General features: G+C 36.8%; 1 long non-coding RNA gene across 1 annotated transcript in view; it reads left to right on the top strand.

Annotated features, from left to right (window-relative positions):
- Nucleotides 1–14,412: 14,412 nt before the first annotated feature.
- The window catches only part of LOC140633209 (uncharacterized), a 109,410-nt gene continuing 102,871 nt past the window's right edge, over nt 14,413–20,951 (top strand). The window contains exon 1 of the long non-coding RNA XR_012030836.1: nt 14,413–14,586. This is a non-coding gene — a long non-coding RNA (uncharacterized lncRNA). The remainder of the gene's footprint in view (nt 14,587–20,951) is intronic.

Consider the following 20,951-nt stretch of genomic DNA (forward strand, 5'->3'; position numbering starts at 1 on the left):
TCTCCTTTTTCTCCATTAGCTATCAAAATGCCTAGGGTCAATTGGAAGCAACAGGTTGAATCAATTCAAAAGTTTTAACAGCCAATATTGGAATACTCTTTAAAGTCTGCAGTTGTGTTGTCTAATATTACCTCAGACTGGCCTTATCTACTTACATAATACTTATATAAAACCAAATACCTATCCAGTTAACATTATTTACCATCAGTTGTGCTATTGAATATAGATTGGTTTTAACTGTTTTTCTCTCTCAGCTACCATTCTTGTGAACAGAGTGCTAAAACTGAAAAATAAACCTTAATGTTGTTTTAACTGTGCCATTGGATTGAGGAAGTCCCTAAAGGGTTGAAAATTATTATCTGTACTCTTTGAAAATAGTTGACACTGCTGTGTGATTCTCACTTGGTATCCTGTAATTTGGTAGACTTATTCCATGAATGTGATTTATTTTTAAGAGTAACTTAACTTTAAAAAAATGTCCTTAGGTTAAAATCCATATGAAGACAGAAAATTGCCTCTCATCCTACTTTGAAAACATCACTATGGAATGTTGACACTGATACTCTATATGTCATGTAATCCTTGCATTTTAATTAGACAGAGCCTCATTTATACTCCCAGGCTGTCCTCCTCCTTCCATCTTTTTTTTTTTTTTTAAGATTTTTATCCATCCATTCATTAGAGACACAGGCAGAGAGGCAGAGACACAGGCAGAGGGAGAAGCAGACTCCCTGTGGTGAGCCTGATGCATGGCTCAATCCCAGGACCACAGGACCATGACCTGAGCTAAAGGCAGATGCTCAACCACTGAGCCACCCAGGTGCCCTCCTCCTCCTTCCATCTTGTAGTATTGCCATTTCATCTTCCCGAAATACAGCTTTGATAATACCATGCCTTCCCTACCCCTGAATCTTCAGAAGATCTCTCCTGGCTTCAGAATCAAGTACAAACTCCGCAGGGCTTGATCTTTGAGGTTGTCATGACCTGACCTGAGCTAGCATTTCGGGTCTTAAAATCCTCTACCTCCTTCAATAAATCCTGCCCATGGCTCAAAGCAAACACTTGCTTTCTGTGCCCCACAAGCTACATTTTCCCAGCTGTGTGCCATTGTTCTTCTTGTTGGTGATAGCTCTCCTTTATTATACATTCCAAATCCTGCTAGAGTTCAAGCTTCTCCATTGAGCTATCCTCAGCACCTGAGCATCAGCCTCCCATCTGGAATAGCATTTTGTGTTCCTGTCTTAATGACATGACTTTCTACCCTATCTTATGCTTATTAATATTCATCATTGGGCAGCCCTGGTGGCTCAGGAGTTAAGCGCTGCCTTCTGCCCAGGGCCTGATGCTGGAGATCCAGGATTGAGTCCCACATCAGGCTCCCTGCATGGAGCCTGCTTCTCCCTCTGCCTGTGTCTCTGCCTCTCTCTCTCTCTCTCATGGATAAATAAATAAAATCTTTAAAAAGAGTATTCATCATTTACATCTATATCTTATTTCCCTTACTGTGGAAAACCATCATTCATTTCCGTTTCATTTTCTTATCTCCCAAAGTGTTTAGGATAGTTCTGGTTTGGCAGGATGCTGCAATACTGAAGGGATTAACTATGAAATAAATATTATGATATAGTAATGAAATACTTTTGGTTTTAGTACATATCCATTTTATATTGTGATGTACTTGGTACACATATGTTAAAATCTTAATGTATGTATGCTATATTTCACAAAATTTGCTAAGCTAGGATTGGCAAGTAATAGGAGTCAGAACATATTACCCACAAAATGCAACTTATTGATAATTTTGAGCAGAAGGCAATTGAGAAATGGCAGATGCAGGTTGGGCTCTCTCCCCTTCATCTTTCTATCCAAAGGCAAGGCACAAACTTCCCATTAGAAAGCTGCCCTCCCTACAACAGAAAGAGAACATTCTTATTATCCAGGACAGAGAGTTGATGCTGAAGTGAATCTGTGCCAAAAACCTTACTAAAATAATCCTTATCTTCTATTAATTTCCTCTCAATACTTTCTACTCACTTTCCCCCAATTTATTGCCCTTAACCCCAGCTTCTTTTCCCTTTGTCTTACCACATCTCCTCATTTTCTAATTCTTTGTTAAAATGGTATATAAGCTCTCAGGCCTATCCACTTTTCTGAGTTTTCATTTTTTTTAATATGAAGACCTCTGTGTACACATAGAAATATTAACATCAAATAAAACCTGTATGCTTGTCTTTCTCTTCTGTCAGTTTAATCATTAGGCTTGGCCATAGAACCTAGGAGGGTAGAGGAAAGTCTTTCCTTCCTGACACAAACATTTTATAACCAAAACATACCTTCTTTCCCTGAAGCCTTGAGAACCCTGGAGTGTGTGTGTGTGTGTGCATGTGAGTGTGTGTATGTATGTGTTGTTTATGAAGGAGTCCTGATAATAAATACTCTAAGTATGATGGGGGAGGGGATTTGCTGGTACCTGTGCAATTATTATAATTTGCTGAGGAACTGAGATCTGGTACTCCCTTCAGAACTACCTGGTGTCTTTCATAGCCTCAATGATCTCTATTCATATGATTTGCTATCACCTTAATTAAGTCCTAACATTATCTTCCACAGTACCAGTTATGCATGCTGATATTGGATGTCCTGTTAGTAACTTAAATTCATCATCTGTAATACTGAATTCATCATTCCCTATCCTTCATCTCTTTACCTACTTATCTTGACTTGCTTTAACTCAGAATCCCATTAGTATCTCTAAAGAATGTTAGAATAACTGCCTCACTGTACTGCCATTCATACTACAGTATGCTGCTGGATTAGCTACTCTCCTGTGAATCATATTATCTTTGTTCAAAAATTTTCTTTTGTACTGATTTAAGCTTCCAACTTGGGCTTTAAAGTCCTTGATGGGTGGAGGACCACTCTGACCTGAGCAGGACACAACCATGTAGACTATGCAGCCAGGCAGAATAAAGTAGATCACAGGGCAGTAATTTCTAGAACATTTACAACAACTTGATGAGATATGCTAGAAACAACCATCACATTGGCATTTTTCTCTCTATTATTAAGCAGAACACGATCAAAAGGGAAATAGCCATGTTCTGACTTTTACAATGCTTGATGATTTGTTTATAGGAAAATATTTAAATTCTACAGCATTATCAGCTTAGCACACTAGTAACAAACTTATTTTTAAGTTTTACCTATAAAGAAAAGGAGTTAAATGGAAATGTAAGATAAATTTTCCTTGAGAATAAACCTATGGTGAGGTAGGAAGGCAGATAGAGGTGTCAAAGAGCTGTTTCTGAGAATTCTTTTTCCTAATGTGATTAGCTTGGTTCTCTTTATTGATCAATATCATGAATAGTTTTTTTTATGAATAGTTTTTTTTAAGGAGGTTAGAAGAGTTCAATTAATAAAAGGAGAGGGGAAAAAAAATAAAAGGAGAGGGGAGCCCTTATTTTATGTTTAATTTTTTAAAATTTAAAAATTTTTTAGTAATCTCTACACCCAATGTGGGGCTCAAACTCATGACCCTGAGGCCCACAGTCACATGCTCTTCTGACTGAGCCAGCCAGGCACCCCCAAAAATGATTATTGAGTTCTGTGTTACTTTGCCTGGGGAACCAGGCTTAATTGGATACTGACCAATCATTAGGAGAAAATTTTAAACATGATCTAAGGGAAAAAAAAAATGTCCCATAAATCTCATACTTAGTTTTTACCTCCACTTCCACTCCCAGTAACATCAATGAATAGGGTGAAAATATTGAGATGGTTTTGCTTTTTCTGGTGCATGTAAGTCTCACACATCACATGATATATTATTTCAAGATCCTATTATTTTGAAACTGATTCAATAAAAGAAGGGTTGGACTCACCTATTATGGGTCTAACACATCAAAATATCTAAGATTTAGCTTCTTAATCAAATAGCTCCCTTTTTACTACGTTGTGTTGACTATTGATTCTTATGTTAATTATTCATGATTTGCAAATTCCCAATTAACAATGAAATGAGAATCTCACTAATTGTTAGTTGTTCTTGGTTTATTGATTTTATTCCATCAATCTATTATATTTAGGAATGGTTATTCTATTCAAATTTGTTCTCCATGAAGAGAAAGAAAGAAATATGAGAATTTTATCTGAAAATTTTCAGTTTGAATCCTCTCTTAGCATACAGCTGAACCTAACTTTGTGCCTGCCTGAGCACAGGTTACAAAGTCACTTGTACCTTTTCCCTGTTACCAAGGAGGAGGAGATACTGGACCAGGAGCCTGCATCCCTAGTGACAATAGCTTTTCTCTTTTGCAAGGGCCTAGAATAAGAATTTTTTGTTCCAGTTCTAGCTCTGCTTCCAGCTAGGTGTGCTTGCTTATATATTTATTATGTTTCCAATACTGTAATAAACACCTTCAAACCCACTATGCAAAATAAAAGTTAGGACCTTGCCAAATAACCCATTTGGGTTATTAATAACCCATTAACCCATAATCTTAACCATTAATGGCTTCTTCCCCATTTCATCCCCTTGCCTTCCCTGACCTCAAGTAACTCTTGTTCTGAATCCTGCATTCATACCTTCTTTTTTCCCTCTTAATGTGGTTTTATTGCATCTGTATGTTTTCTTGAAAGATTTTTCTGTTTTAGTTGTTTTTAGCCTTAAAAAGACATTAGTCTACCTCCAAACTTATCTTTTGTGCATCAGTGTGTTTTTATTGTCTAAACTAGTTTGAGGTGGGTTTTTCTGTACTTGTAACATAAAGACTCATAATTGATTCAATGAAAGAGTTAACTGGAAAGGACATAGTCTCCTCTCATATTTGCTTAAATGAGCCGAGAGTGTTTGTGGATGGCCTATAGCAACATCCTTATGCTTTCCTGTTTTTGTGGAAATGACGGGCTCTTGGACCTGGAAGGGAATTCTCTTGCCATTCCCTAGACAGAGTTTTAACTAGACTGTCTCAATGCTAACATTGCTTTAATTTATGGACTTCCCTCACTATTTCTAAATTAAAGGGTTGGGTTGAAAGATGACCAAAGAGAAAGGGAGCTAGCTAACTTACTGCAACTGAAACATACCTCCTCATTTTTCTCTTCTGCGTTCAAGGAAGAAGGGGAACAGCATGGGATTCTTTTCTCTTTTTTCATTAAGGGATATTTTTGTTTTGAAGGTATGGCTTAGCTATTGATGTCAAGGAGAACAACTGTATTCTTCTATGATGGTTTCACTGATGTCAGAGTACAGGGCTAGAGGAGCTAGCAGGCTAACTCAAGGTGGCAGTTTTTATATTCTTGCCGACACTGGACTAATTAATTAATTAATTTATTTATTCAACAAATATATGTTGGGTATCTACCTATGACAGTGTTTTATTTTTAATTTTTTAAGATTCTATTTATTTATTTGACAGAAAGAGAACACAAGCTGTGGGGAGTAGGAGAGGGAGAAACAGGCTCCCCACTGAGCAAGGAGCCCAACACAGGGCTTGATCTCAGGACCCCTGGATCATAACCTGAGCAGAGAGCAGATACTTAATTCACTGAGCCACCCAGGTGCCCTCCTGTGACAGCATTTTAAGTTTGGAGTTGTAGGCAGAGATGAGGTCCAAGAGGACTTTATCTTGAGGTTTTTAATCCTGTTCTATAGACCAGAGCCATAATCAATTGTGTTCAGAGAAATGTTTATGTACTGAGAGGTGGTAATAGTGCTTTTTTTAAAAAAGATTTTGTTGGGATCCCTGGGTGGCGCAGCGGTTTGGCGCCTGCCTTTGGCCCAGGGCGCGATCCTGGAGACCCGGGATCGAGTCCCACGTCGGGCTCCCGGTGCATGGAGCCTGCTTCTTCCTCTGCCTGTGTCTCTGCCTCTCTCTCTCTCTCTCTCTGTGACTATCATAAATAAATAAAAATTAAAAAAAATAAATAAATAAAGCTAAAAAAAAAAAAGATTTTGTTTATTTATTTAGAGAAAGAGGGTGTGAGTGGGGGGAGAGGCAGAAGGAGAGAGAGAATCTCAAGCAGACTCTGCACTGAGTGCAGAGCCCAACAAAGCGCTTTTTCTCATGACCTTGAGATCATGACCTGAGCCAAAATCAAGAGTTGAACACTCAACCAGCTGAGTCACCCAGTAGCCCCAACAGTGCTTATATTTAAAGGAAAAATTTATTCAAGACTATTGCAACAGGAAAGAGAAATTGAGCTCAGCTCCTAGACAATAGTGGGTTTTTTTTTTTTTTAGCTTTAATGAGATATAATTGACAAATAAATTGTAAGATATTTAAAGTGTACAACATGATTTGACGTACATATACATTGTGAAAGGATTATCCCCATCGAGTTAATGAACACATCTATCACCTCACATATTTACCTTTTAGGGAGGGGTGAGAACATTTAAGTTCTACTCTTTTAGCAAATTTCATTTATGTAATACAGTGTTGTCAGCTACAGTCACCATGTTATACATGAGACTCTAGGAGCTTATCCATATTATAACTGAAAGTTTGTACCCTTTTACCAATCTTTCTGTCTTTCTACTATCCCTCACCCCCTGGTGGCCACTTTTTTCGCTCTGCCTCTTTGAAATTGCTTTTTTTCTTTTTCTTTCAGATATTAGTATTTTAACTCACACTCTCCCCCCACTTCAAAAAAAAAAAGATTTGGGTTGTCAAATATATTTGAAAATCTCTATAAATTACATTCCTATCAGAAATCTGTAATGTGCATTAGTATGTTAAAAGTTCTAAAAAAGTCAAACAGAACAAAACAAAAATTTTTTTTTTGTTTAATTCAGTGACTCCTAGATTTATTTGACCATGAAACCTTTTTTTCACAATAGACAATACACATCTTGAGAACACAATACACATCTTGAGAAATACTACCGGTCAGTAGTGACCCACTAGAGAAAGACATCATAAACTTTGGATCTTATAGATTGCTTTATAGTTGATTACAGCTCTTGGAAATAGAAGAAGTGATAGGGATGGAGAAGGAGAGATAAACTTAAATATTATTTAAGAGAGAAAGCAGGGGAATCCCTGGGTGGCTCAGCGGTTTAGCACCTGCCTTCGGCCCAGGGCATGATCCTGGGGTCCCGGGATCGAGTCCCACATCGGGCTCCCTGCATGGAGCCTGCTTCTCCCTCTACCTGTGTCTCTCATTAATAAATAAAATCTTAAAAAAAAAAAAAGAGAGAAAGCAGTACTTTACTGATTAAGTAGAGGGATTAAAGCCAGATTATAGGAAGGATTTTAACATTTAGGGTTTTATGTAACTTTCTGACCTTCAGGTAGAAACAGTGCTTTTGTGTAAGAGATATATGTTTGAAACTATAAAACTTTATTTGAATTCACCAGAAAAGTTTATTGAGAAAAAGACAATATTGGACAGAGCACAGACCCCAGGGAACCTCAACTCTTAAGCAAGAGAAGAAAGAAAAGTCAAGAACATCACAGGCAAGAATTGGTCAAAAATATAGGAGGAGTCTCAAAGGCAGTAGTATCATGGAATATGAGTGGAAAGTTGCGGTCAGGAGTGATCAACAGATTCCCATATGATAGAGGGTTTTAGCAGGTTTGTAATAGTTCATAGAACCAATGTTAATTGTTTTGGAAGCCAGTGGATGCTAAATTAGTAGCTGAAATCAGCCATGGTGAATGTATTTGTACCACTGAAAGTTGAATACACGATAGCGGGTCAGCCTGCTATTTGACCTCTTCTCTGAGAAGGGGGTTGTTCAACATTTACTGTCACACTATTTGATAAAGACCAAAAAATGTTCTTTGGATCTGTCAGATAATAGTTAATTCCAGAGGGATTCTTTTAGGTGGTAGAGCCAAAGCCAGATTACAGTGAGTTAATAAGTGGGAAGTATGAAAGGGCAGAGGCTTTAATGAGAAAGGAAAATATAAATTATAGCTAGGAGATAATGTGAAGTCAGGGAAAGGGGAAAAAAGCATATCTGTAGCTCTAAAGGATGTTTGTAATAGAGAAAGCAAGCAAGGTAAGGTGAAGGTCTCAGAGGAGGAAGGAGAGGATGGGATTCAGGACACAGATGTAGAAAAATTTGGATATGAACAGGGATAGCTTATCCTCTAAGACTGGAAGAAAGATAGACTTTCTAAGAAGGAACCAACATTTGCCATTCAACCTGTTTTTAAACATGTGGGACTCCACATTTCAAGTAACCTCGGCTGCTTCTGACTTTGAAAGCTAACAGTGCTACCGCTAGCATTTCTTTTGGGCAAAAGCCTGGATCTTTCCCTTAATACAGCATACAACACATTACAGTACAGCTGACTATCTTCCCTATACTGTACTTTTCATCCCCATGACATATACATTCCTATGAATTCATATAACTGGAAGCCTGGACCTTCCACTCTTGTTTTGCCCCTCACCTGTTTTACCCTTACCCTTAACCTCTCCCTTCTGGCAACCACCAATTTGACCTCTGCATTTATGGGTATGTTTCTGCTTTTTTGGTTTGTTTGTTCAGTTGTTATTTTTTAAGATTCTACTTATGAGTGGAATCACATGGTATTTTTCTTTTTCTTTCTTTCTTTTTTTTTTGCCTGACTTATTTCACTTAGCATAATATTCTCTAGGTCGATCCATGTTGTCAAACTGGGAAGATTTCATTCTTTTAATGGCTGAATAATATTCTACTATGTGTAAATATGTACATTTATGTGTGTGTGTATATATATAAATATATAAATATATATAAATTTATTATTTATCATAAATAAATATATAAATATATATATCACATCTTCTTTATCCATTTCCCTATTGATGGACACTTAAGTGGCTTCCATACCTTGGCTATTGTAAATGATGCTTCAATTACATAGGAATGCATTTATCTTTTTGAATTAATGTTTTTGTTTTCTTTAGATAAATGCCCAGTAGTGGAATTACTAGATTGTGTGGTATTTCTACTTTTAACTTTTTGAGGAACCTCCATACTGTTTTCCGTAGTACTTGCACCAATTTATATTCCCATCAACAGTGCACAAGAGCTTCTTTTTCTCCACATCTTTGCCAACATTTGTTATTTCTTATCTTTTTATTAGGCATTCTGACAGGTATGAGGTGATATCGTCTTGTAGTTTTGATTTGCATTTTCCTGATGATGAGTGATGTTGAACATCTCCTCATGTGTCTGTTGGCCATCTGTATGTCCTCCTTGGAAAAATGTCCAGAGTAGGTCCTCTGCCTATGTTTAATCAGATTATGTTTTTGGTGTTGAGTTGTTTAAGTTCTTTATATAGTTTGGATATCAACCTCTTGTTGGATGGATATATCATTTACAAATATCTTCTCCCTTCCGTAGGTTGTCTTTTTGTTTTGTTGATGGTTTCCTTCACTGTGCAAAAGCTTTTTATTTTGGTGTAGTCCCAATAGTTTATTTTTGCTCTTGTTTATAAATACAACACTATTTAAAAATACTTATATATAGAAATTTAGGGAGAAATAACAAATATATGAAAAAGAATATAAGTACTGAGTTGTTTAAGTCTAAATTCAAACTAGTAAAATTTTAATCATGGGTATTTTAGATGTTCTAGCTTCTGGACTTAGATGTGTAATGAATAAATCTTATATTTAGTTTTTTGCCCCAATTTATCCTGCTTCTCCTGCTATTTTCAGGCCTAGATTCAGGCTGCTATAATTGCTTATATTAGTCATTTTCTGACCTAACAAGGTCCTCTCACTAAGGAATATCAAGTCAGGATCTTGGATGTCATCTAACTCCTTATTGCCATCTCTAACCCTGGTAAGGAAAACAAATCATTAAGACTGGAAGGAAAGATTTGTGAATGCATTTTCTGAGCCAGGATTGTGTCTTATTCATCTTTATGTCCTCATTCATCCATTTATTCATTCAATAAATATTTATTAAGAGCACACTATTTTCTGGGCAAAATGCCATAGGCTAGGGATGATGGGATAAACACAGAGCACTTTTAGTATAATGGGAGAGACATATATTAAGTAGCCACACAAATAAATATGCATAATTACATAAAGTGGTAAGTGCTTTAAAAGAAAAGTGAAGAGTTAAATGAAATATTAAAAAAGAGAGAGCTGACTGAATTTCTGGAGTCATGAGAAGGCCTCTCTAGGAAAATTTTGAGACCTAAAGGCCAAGTAGGAGTTCTCCAGACAAAGAGTGAGGCAAAGAGCATTCTAGACAGAAGGAACTGCCACTGAGAAAGACTTGTGGCAGAAAAGCATTACCGTCTTCAGGAAATAAAAGAAAATACTATGAGTAACATTTAGTAGTATGAGAAAAGAGATTGAAGAGGAAGAATTTGTTAAAGCTTTTAGGATATTATTCCAGATACAATTATAAACTAGGGAATGGTTTAGCATAAAACAAGGACATAACCTAAATGTGGTTTTAAAAGATCACTGCCTGTTAAGATTAGAAGGAATGGAGAAGAACAGAGTAGAACTGGGGAATCCATTTTGGAGACCAGATGAGTTGATCATGTGAAACAATGGTGGCTTGGAATAGCTGGCCTTGGAGATTGAGAGAAGTGTAATTATTTGTGTTGGATTTGCAGAGAAACTCTATCAGTACATCATATCTGTTCATTTTACCATATGTCTTCAATAAAACATTGGAATAAGAAAAATAAATTATGGGCACAGAAATTGGAAACTAAGGAATCTGAAAAAATTATTTGCAGATGGCATAGAGACCCCAAAAAGCCTACAGAAAAATTAGAAATAATGTGAGATTTAGGAAGGTGTTTAAGCAATATTTAATTTTAAAATGAATAGAGGAGGTGAATACAGGATAGAAGTGATGTCTAGAAAGTGGAGGAGCACCACTTTAAAAGATGAAAAGAAGAGAGAAAAAAAGAGGGAAAAGGGGGAGAAAAAGAGAAGAAAGGAAAGAAGCAAAACCAAAACCTGTTATACTCCAAGTAATTGAACAAGAGGGATAGAAAGTTCTGGCTGGAAGAGGTTAGTGTTATTGAATTGGTGTTATTGATGAGATACAGTTCCTGATCCAGGTGTGACTTGGCAGTGGGTGTTGATGTGGACGTGGAGAAGTCACAGAAGAGGAGGCATTGAAGGAATTGAATGACTGGTTGATGGTTCACCTAAGCTTGTGTTGAAATGACTCAGGATGGTGGCAGGAGTGGGGATGGAGGAAGCCTGAGCCAAGCAGTTATTTTTTCATGAATAAGGGAAAGTAGATAATACTATGGGAGGCCGGAAGGGGCGGTGGTATGAGCAGATGGTTGATTTTTGGAGGATCAGAAGTTTAACAAAAGCAAGAGGAAATCATGTGCTGGGTACTGGGAATGGCAATAATGGGTACAGAGGATGGTTAGGTGTGTTCTCCATTGGAGAGGACTGCAGAAGACATGTTATACTAAGGGGACACTTATGGCTCAGTTATAGCAATAAATTAAAATGATTATTCAGAGAAGATGATAAAAGTAGAGGCAAGTTTCTAACTTTAGATTGGAATTTCAAGGAGCACCTGGCCAGTGTTTGTGCTAAGTAGATGCTCAATGCATATTGATTGGTTGAATTAATACACAACCAACTAATGACAAATGTGGTAGGAAAAACCCCTATCATATCATGCCTGTAACCCAACCTGATTTGCAAGCTACCACAAAACACTCTGTTTGATTCAGATACTTCAGTTTTGTTTTCTTTGTTTTAAAACTCCATTTGAGCATCATGAAGATGTTCAACTCTCAGAGAAATACGTCCTCCTTGGAGTTCTTTATTCCTACAACAGGAGGGTTGTAGTCAAAGAGGGTAAATTTCTTCCTCATTATCTTATAATTGTTATTCTGATCACAAGGTTCAGTCTGATTCTCCTGTTTTTGTCAAACTGAACATGTCAAGAGCCTTTAACTGGCATGTCCATACTCATAGTCTTCCAGACTTACCTAGTTCTTTTAATTTCCTTTACTGGTACTCTTAAGTGCTCTTTAGAAACACATTTTTGAAGTTGTATCTTAGTCTTCAGACTTAGTAATATATCTTGTTTCCCCACATGTCATAGTGTATAGCATTTCAAATGCCCTCAATAATAGCTACCACTACTTATAAATCCACCAATGCAGTGTATTTTCCTGAGGGGAGAAATGACCATCTGACCTTGATGAATCTTGGCTTTACCTTGGGGTAGCATCTCATCAAACCAGTAATTAATTTTTATTTATTATAAATAGATTTTATTGATTGATTTGAGAGAGAGGGCACATGCATGCATGTATGAGATGGGGGTGAGGATCAGAGGGAGAGGGACAAGCAGACTCCACACTGAATGAAAAGCACAAAACAGGGCTCAGGATCTCATGACCCTGAGATCACGACTTGAGCCAAAATCAAAAGTTGGACTCTTAACCAACTGAGCCACTCAGATACCCCACTTTGCCTTTTTCTTTAAAAGATATCTACTGTGTGTAGAATTCTAGTTTGAGGGACCCCGGGGTGGCTCAGTTGGTTAAATGTCTGCTTGTGGCTCAGGTCATGATCCTGAGGTCCTGGGATCAAGCCCTGAATTGAGCTCCCTGCTCAGTGGCAGCCTTCTTCTTCTTCTTCTCCCCCTGCCTTTCCCCCCTATTCATGTTCTCTCTCTCTCTCTCTCTCTCTTGCGTTCTCTCTCTCAAATAAATAAACAAAAGCTTAATAAATTCTAATTTGACAGTTTGGGGAAGTTCTTTAAATATATTGCTTGCATTATTCCCTATGAGAAATCTGTTGTCACCTTATATTTATTCTTCTCTATATAATATGTCTTCTTTGGCTGTTGATCAACAAATTGTTTTTGTCAGTGGTCTTGGGAAATTTATTTATAATTCTCCCCATTTTTCTTGTGTTTGGAGTTCATTTAGTTTATTTGCTCTATGGCTTATTTTATCAAATTTGGAAAATTTGGGGCCATTTTTCTTAACTATCCTCTAACCCCTTGCAGACTCCAATTACACATATATTAGGCCACTTGGGGTTTTATCATATCTCTGATGTTCTGTTCAATGTGAGGGTAAGTCTTTTCTCTTTCTGTGTCTTTTTGGATAATGTAAATTACTAAATCTTCAAGTTTACTGGTATTCTTTCTTCCACAATATCTAATCTGCCATTGATACCATCCATTGAATTTTTCCTTTTCTTTTTTTTCCAAAGATTTTATTTATTTATTCATGAGAGACACACAGGGAGAGGCAGAGACATAGGCAGAGAGAGAACCTGAGGCAGGATTCAATCCCAGGGCCCCAGGATCACAACCTGAGCCAAAGGCAGATGCTCAACCACTGAGCCACCCAGATACCCCATCCCCTGAATTTTTCATCTCCAATATTGTAGTTTTAATTTCTAGAAGTGTGATTTTGGTCTTTTAAAATGTCTTCCATATTCAATCATCCTCTAACTTCTGAATATATCAAGGACAGTTACTTATAGTGGTTTCTTGTTTACTTGTTCTATCCTTTGCTCATATATGGGGCTTTCTCAATTGAGTCCTTTTTCTCTTCATTATGGGTCATATTTTCCTGCTGCTTTGCATTCCTAGTAATTTTTTTTTTCTGGATGCCAACGATTGTGAATTGTATCTTCTTGTATGCTAGATACTTTTTTATCCCTATAAGTATCCTTGATCTTTGTTCTAGGACAAGGTTAAATTACTTGGAAACAATTTGATCCCTTTAAATCTTGTGAGGTATACCAGGCAGGACCAGAGCAGTGTTTACTCCAGTGCTAATTTTGGCCCATTACTGAGGCAAAATCCTTCCAAGTACTCTACATAATATCCCTGAATCAGGAGGTTTTCCACTCTGGATTGTGAGAACTGGAACTACATCCAGTCCTGTGTGACTTAAGAGAGTTTTTCCTGTAATATTTTCAAGTGTTCTTCTGTGGTTTTCAGTAGTTCCCTCCATGCGTGAACAGATCAGTACTCAGCTGGAGACTCAAGGGGTCCCTCTGCACATCTCGAGAGTTTTCTTTCTGAAGTTCTCCCCTCTCTGTTAGTCTGCCTGGATTCCCTAAAAGTTTCACTTTGTCTCCTCAACATAGAGATTCTTGGGCTCCATCTAAGTCCTTCCTCCCTGCATTGAGTGTTGGAAACTCTCTCCAGGAAGTAATGGAACCATCATAAGACTCACTTCATGCCTCTCAGGAATTTTCATCCATTTTTTTTTCCCACCTGGTACACAATATCTTGAAAACTGTTGTTTCATGAATATTGCCTGGTTTGGGGTTTGTTTCAATCACAAGATATGGTACAATAAGAAATACATTTGGTCTTTGTCTTAGTGCTTGGCACAGGATTCCTAAAATCTTTGGAATTTCCTCCAAAGGAGCCCATTATGATATAAGATTGTTATTCATAATGGGCTCCTTTCATCACATATGAGTTTATGCTAATGAGGTTACATAAGCTGGGGCCCCTAGAGAGCCTCAGAGACAGCTGATCACCAAAAAGATCAAGTAATTAGAGCGTTGGAACTTTCAACCCCACCTCCATTGACCTCCAGAGAGGAGGGAGCCTGGAAATTGAGCTCTATTAAAACTCATACAAGAAATTCAGATGGTTTCCAGGTTAGTGAACATGTTGACTGGCTGGAAGGGTGGCATGCCACTGCCCCCTTACAGCCCCCCCCCCCCATATACTATGTTCTATGCATCTCATCCATTTAGCTATTCCTGAATTGTAGCCTTCATAATAAAGCATAAGTAAACATAAGTACAATATTTTCCTGAGTTCTCTGAGCCATTCTAGCAAATGGCTAGCAAATGCCCACTGAAGGAGTAGGCAGTCACAGGAGTTCCTGGTTTATGATTGGTCAGTCAGAAGTACTGGTGGTTGGAGATTTGTGACTCATGTCTGAAGTGGGGGCAGTCTTGTGGGATGAGGCCTTAGACCTATGGAGTCTGATGGTGACTCCAAGTATTTAGAGCCAGAATTAAATTAAATCACAGGACCCAGCTGCTATCAGAAAGAACCTGCAGAGCAGAGTAAGTCTTGTCCCTATTAATTCATCTGTGGTGGAAGTCAAAATTTCCATTTTCAAAAATGTAAATAAATAAAATATTAAATTGGTATGTAATCAACAGGCCCACTGAGTGTTAAAAGGATGTACCCACACCACAGAAGCAGAAATAGGATTTCTGGACAACTTAAACATAAGTACAGTGAAAAACCTAAACAAAATCGTATGGTATTCGAGTAAACTTAGTAAATTACCCATCCTTTCAAGTTAGGAAAAACTAAACAAGAAAATAGCATGCAATATAAAGATGAAAATGTATTCTTGAGGAATATATATATAATTTAAAAATTTAGTAGCCAAAATTAAAATATTTTTAAATGTGTGAAATTAATTTTAATAATGTCTTAACTAACTCAATATAATCTAAATATTATTTCAACATATCCGTATAAAAATTATTAAGGAGATATTTTATATTATTTCTATGGAGACTTTGAACTGACTTATATTTTACACTTAGAGCACATCTCAGTTAAAGATCTGCCACATTTTAGTTTCTCAGTAGTTATTTGTGGCTAGTGGTTAAAGGCTAGAGAGGCTAGAGAGGAACTTAATGAGATGACGAAATTAAAAAGAAAAAGTAAGAAAGTTTTAAAAATGAGATGAAACAACATCACAAAGATTAAGGGGGAATCTATATTGGTGCCCAACCTGTATCCCATCAGCCTTGCCCCCTATACATTTATAGGGTCCTATAAATGTTGTGGTCCTGTGAATATCTTTGACACTGCCTGCGGTCATTTTTCTGACCAAAGCAGTGTGCTCAGCCCACATTCAGAGCAAGTGAGAAGTGTCAGAATGTTAATGTGCCCAAGAAAAAGCCTACAACCAGTGACAGACAAGAAGTTGGTGGATAAATACTCCAGCTTCTTTTCCTTCAGTTGGGCTTACTCTGAGACATGTTCTACAGTGTCTCAAAGAGTTTCTCAGTGGATTTTAGTTCTAGCTGCCCACAGTAATTACTTGCTTGATAACACTTTTTGGATTCCTTCCCTTTCATATCTTACTCCCCTACTCCTTTGTTAGTGTTTCTTGGAATTGCCTCTCAAATAAATTATTTGCACTCATATTCTTGGATCTGCTTCTGGGGAATGCAAATCATTACACACAGTTTAGGAACACATCAGGAGCCCAAACAACTCCCCTATAATGCCATTTAAAAAAAAGTGAAAACAGTGAAGAGCAGAACAGATGCCATGTAAAATCAATTATTGGTAACAGGAAAAAGGCTTGATAATCACAGAGTCTAGATTTTTTTTAAAAAAGACAAAGCAATTTAAAGAGTAGATATTTAAAGGACAGAGACTAATTAGAATAAAGGTAATTGGGGCTTTGGAATTAGAGAAACTAACAAATGGATCAGACATTGTACCTAAAAACTAGTAGAAGAGAATTTTCCTAATTAGAGGAAGGAATTAACCTAGGACATCTTGTTCTTGGAAAAGGGTTTGCATGTGTGTAGCTCAACTGAGATATATCCTAATGGCTTTTGCATTTCACTGATTAAGACAAAGTTCTTTACATATCTAGGTGAATACTAATTATATACCAGAAGGAAAAAAAAAAACCAAACAGGGTAGCCTCAGACTTCTCTAAGAATTACTCAATGTCTGTAAAGTGCTAAGGAAAAGGAGGTAAGATCCAAAAACGTTTTTCTCAGTCAAGCTGATATTCAAATATAAAGGCAAGAAATAGACACATAGACAATCTCAATGATAAACAAACCCAGGACAAAGGTACCTGGGTGGCTCAGTCAATTGAATGTCTCACTCTTGATTTTGGTTCAGGTCATGTTCTCAGGGTCATGAGATTGACCCCATATCCAGTGGGGTCAGGGAGTCTGTTTGAGATTCTCTCTCTCCCTCTGTTCCTGCTGCCCCCCACATGTGCATGCACTAAATAAATAACTCAATCTCAAATAAATAGACCTAATAACTAAATCTTCTCAAATAAATAACTAAGTCTTCTTAAAAAACAAAATACAAAAAAATCCCCAAACCCAGGACCAACATGACCTTATTGAAAAAACAGGAGAAATCAAATAACCAAGAAATCAAATAACCAAGTAAAATAACTGGTGATAAAGATTCAGCTCATTTAAATATAAAATTAAAAAGAAACAATTATGGAAAATGGTTACAGAATATAAGTGTTATAAACCTTGACAATGTAAAAAAAAAAAAGGTAACATAATCAGATTAAAGCATGGAGGGGTAGCAAGGGAAGTGGAAAGAGGATTTTTTATTGAAGTTCGATTATCTTAAGTCCCAATAGTTCATTTTTGTTTTTGTTTCCCTTGCTTTCATAGATGTATCTTGCAAGAAGTTGCTGTGGCCAAGTTCAAAAAGGGTGTTGCCTATGTTCTCCTCTAGGATTTTGATTGATTCTTGTCTCACATTTAGATCTTTCATCCATTTTGAGTTTATCTTTGTGTATGGTGTAGAGAATGGTCTAGTTTCATTCTTCTGCATGATTTTATTTATTTATTCATGAGAGACACACAGGGAGAGGCAGAGACATAGGCAGAGGGAGAGAAGGCTCCCTGCTGGGAGCCTGATGCAGGACTTGAACCCAGGACCCCAGGATCACAACCTGAGCTGAAGACACATGCTCAACCACTGAGCCACCTAGGTGCTCTGGAAGAGGTTTATTTGTGATCATTTTTTTGATATTCTTCTGCAACTGGAACTCAATAGACGCAGTCTGAAAGTTGTTAAAATCAAGAAATGGAGAGTTGATAATAGTCAGTGAAGTTACAATGATTGCAAACAACAACAACCCACAAAACAGATTATAAACTTCAAAATTATTCAAAGAAACACACATACATGCCTATAAAACTACTTACAGAAACAACTATACATTTGGCAGTTGGTAGTAATAGAAAACTTAAGGAAAAATGGAATAATAATTACTAAACATATATCTTATACTAATACATATAAAGAAGAATAAGTTCACCCAATACAAAAAACTACAGAATAGAGAAAGGAAAAAAACTCACAAAATCTGACCATACATTTATTTAGAAGACTGAAATATAGTATGTTTGCAAAATTAGGTGATTCTTCATAACAAACATACAAAAACCAGATAAACCACAGGCTAGTATAGTAATAAAATGTTTTTGAAAAGAAAAAGGGACGAACACACAATATTAGAAGTGGAAAAGGAAACATAGCTATTGATATAGGGAAATTAAAAGGTTCTAAAAACACATTTGAAAATATAAGTGAAAAATATTGGATAGCAGCAGATAAAGAAATCTGAACAGACAAGTAACAGCAGAGCAATTCAAAGTTACAGAAGAGTTTCCTCCTTAAAATCTCCAGGCTTACATGGCTCCACTGTCAATTCTTTAAAAAATTTTAAGACACAAGTAAGTTGGATAGAATTTAAACTGTTCCAAACACCAAAAAAGAGAGATCCTTCAAATCATATTTATAAAGAAAGTCTAAGAAAGTCTTTTAACATGAAAACCTGACAGGAGGGATGCCTGGGTGGCTCAGTGTTTGAGCATCTGCCTTCAGCTCAGGGTATGATCCTGGAGTCCCTGTATCGAGTTCCACATCGGGCTCTCTGCATGGACCCTACTTCTCCCTCTGCCTATTTCTCTTCTCTTTCTCTCTCTCTCTGTGCCTCTTATGAATAAATAAATAAAATCTTAAAAAAAAAAAACCTGACAGGATAGGGCCAACCGACTTAACAACATTTATGTGAAAATCCTAATAAAACAATGGAAATTGTAGTTCATCAGTATTTTAAAAAATACGTCATTAATAATTGGGTTCCTCACAACCCAATTACAAGCACTGGTGAGGATGTGGAAAAAAAAAGAACCTTCAGGCACTGTTGGTGGGAATGCAAATTGGTAAAGCCATGGTGGGAAATAGTATGGAGGTTCCTCAAAAACTTAAAAATAGAATTACCATATGATTCAGTAATTCTGCTGCTGGGTATTTACCCAAAGGAAGCAGAAATGCTAATTCAGAAAGCTGTATAAACCTTTGTGTTTATTGCAGTGTTGTTTACCACAGCCAGGATGTGGAAGCAAATCCAATGTCCATCCGTCCATCCACAGATGAATGGATAAAGAAGATGTGATATATATATGTATATATTCAGTGGAATTTTACTCAACCACATCAAAGAACAGGATCTTGCCATTTGCAACATGGATAGATCTAGAGGCTATAATGCTAAGTAAAATAAATCAGAGAAAGAGAAATACCATATGATTTTATTCATATGTGGAATTTAAGAAACAAAACAAATGAACAAACTAAAAGAGAGACAAACAAAAAACCAGTCTATTAAATACAGAGAACAAACTGGTGGTTGCTAGAGGGGAAGTGGTTGGAGGGATGGGTGAAATAGATGAAGAGGATCATGAGTACCCTTATTATGATGAGCACTGGGAAATGTATAGAATTGTTGAATCATTTTATTGTACACTTGAAACTAATATAACAATGTATGTTAATTTAAAACCTTGGGCTTCCTTCCTAGACTGCAAGGGTGAGTCAATATTAGGAAAACTACGAATATATTCTATCTCATTAGTAGCCCAAAGGGGGAAATGTATATAATTACTCTAATAATGTAGAAAAAATTTGACAAAGTCCAACATCTAACATGATCACAAAAATAGAGAACAAATTAAGAATAGATGACAACAGCAGAATACACATGTTTGTCAAGTGGATATGGAGCATTCTCCAGGATTAACCATATGTTAAGTTATAATAAGTCTTAGTAAATTTTAAAAGATTGAAAGAATACAAAGTATCTTTTCTGATCACAGTGAAATGAAACTAGAAAGCAATAACAAAAGGGAGACTGGAAAATTCACAAATATGTGGAAGTTAAACAACATGTTCTTGAACCACCAGTGGGTCGAAGAAGAAATCACAAGGGATATTAGAAAAGACTTTGAGCTAAATAAAAACAAAACACCACATACCAAAACTTACAGAATGCAGCAAAAGCAGTGCTAAGAGAGAAAGCTATCACTATAAATGCAGACATTGAAAATGGTCTGTGCTGGAAAGTGTTCCATGTCCACTTGAGAAAAATATGTGTTCTGCTGTTGTTGGATTGAGCGTTCCTTGTATGTTTTATGTATATGTAGTGTTCTGTATAGACAAGAACCATCCATCCACTCGTCATCCATCCATGCTCCCACACCACCCCTCCATTTTTCTAGCTATCTTACTATGGGACCTGTATACCTTTAGCCCTTAGCCTGGAAAATTGCACCCCTATACATTGACATGGATGATATCTCCTTATCACTCAGATCTATGCTCAGATATAACCTCAGAGAAGTTTTCTCTGACCACAGTGTCTGAAACTGCACCCCACCTCACCACATCCCGAGTCAGTCTGTATCTTGCTTCTTGGTCTGTTTTCTTCACAGTACTGTTATCACAATCTGAAATTAATAGGATTTATTTGGTTCTTGTTCTCCATCTCTCCCAGTAGAATGTAAGCTCAATAAAAGAGACTTTGTCTCATTTACAGCAAGAGCATAATATTATTTGATGAATATGTAATTATTAACATTTATTAAATAGTACCTACTTTTTGGGGCACCTGGATGGCTCAGTGGTTGAGCATCTGCCTTTGGCTCAGGTCATGATCCTGGGGTCCTGGGATCAAGTCCCATGTCCTGGGATGGAGCCTGCTTCTCCCTCTGCCTATGTCTCTGCCTCTCTCTGTATGTCTCTCAGGAATAAATAAATAAAATCTTTAAAAAAAAATTTCAGTTTCCTGAGTTTTAGGTCTACAAATAGAAAAGGATCATTCTTGTGAGACATTATCATTTCCTCAGTGTACTTTTTAAGTTCTGTTCTTCCTTCTCATCCATCACTTCCACTTTCCCCCATCATAAAAATTGCAGTTGTCTTTATA

Source organism: Canis lupus, chromosome 5 (genome assembly GCF_048164855.1).
Source record: "Canis lupus baileyi chromosome 5, mCanLup2.hap1, whole genome shotgun sequence".
In the NCBI taxonomy this organism is placed as follows: Eukaryota; Metazoa; Chordata; class Mammalia; order Carnivora; family Canidae; genus Canis; species Canis lupus.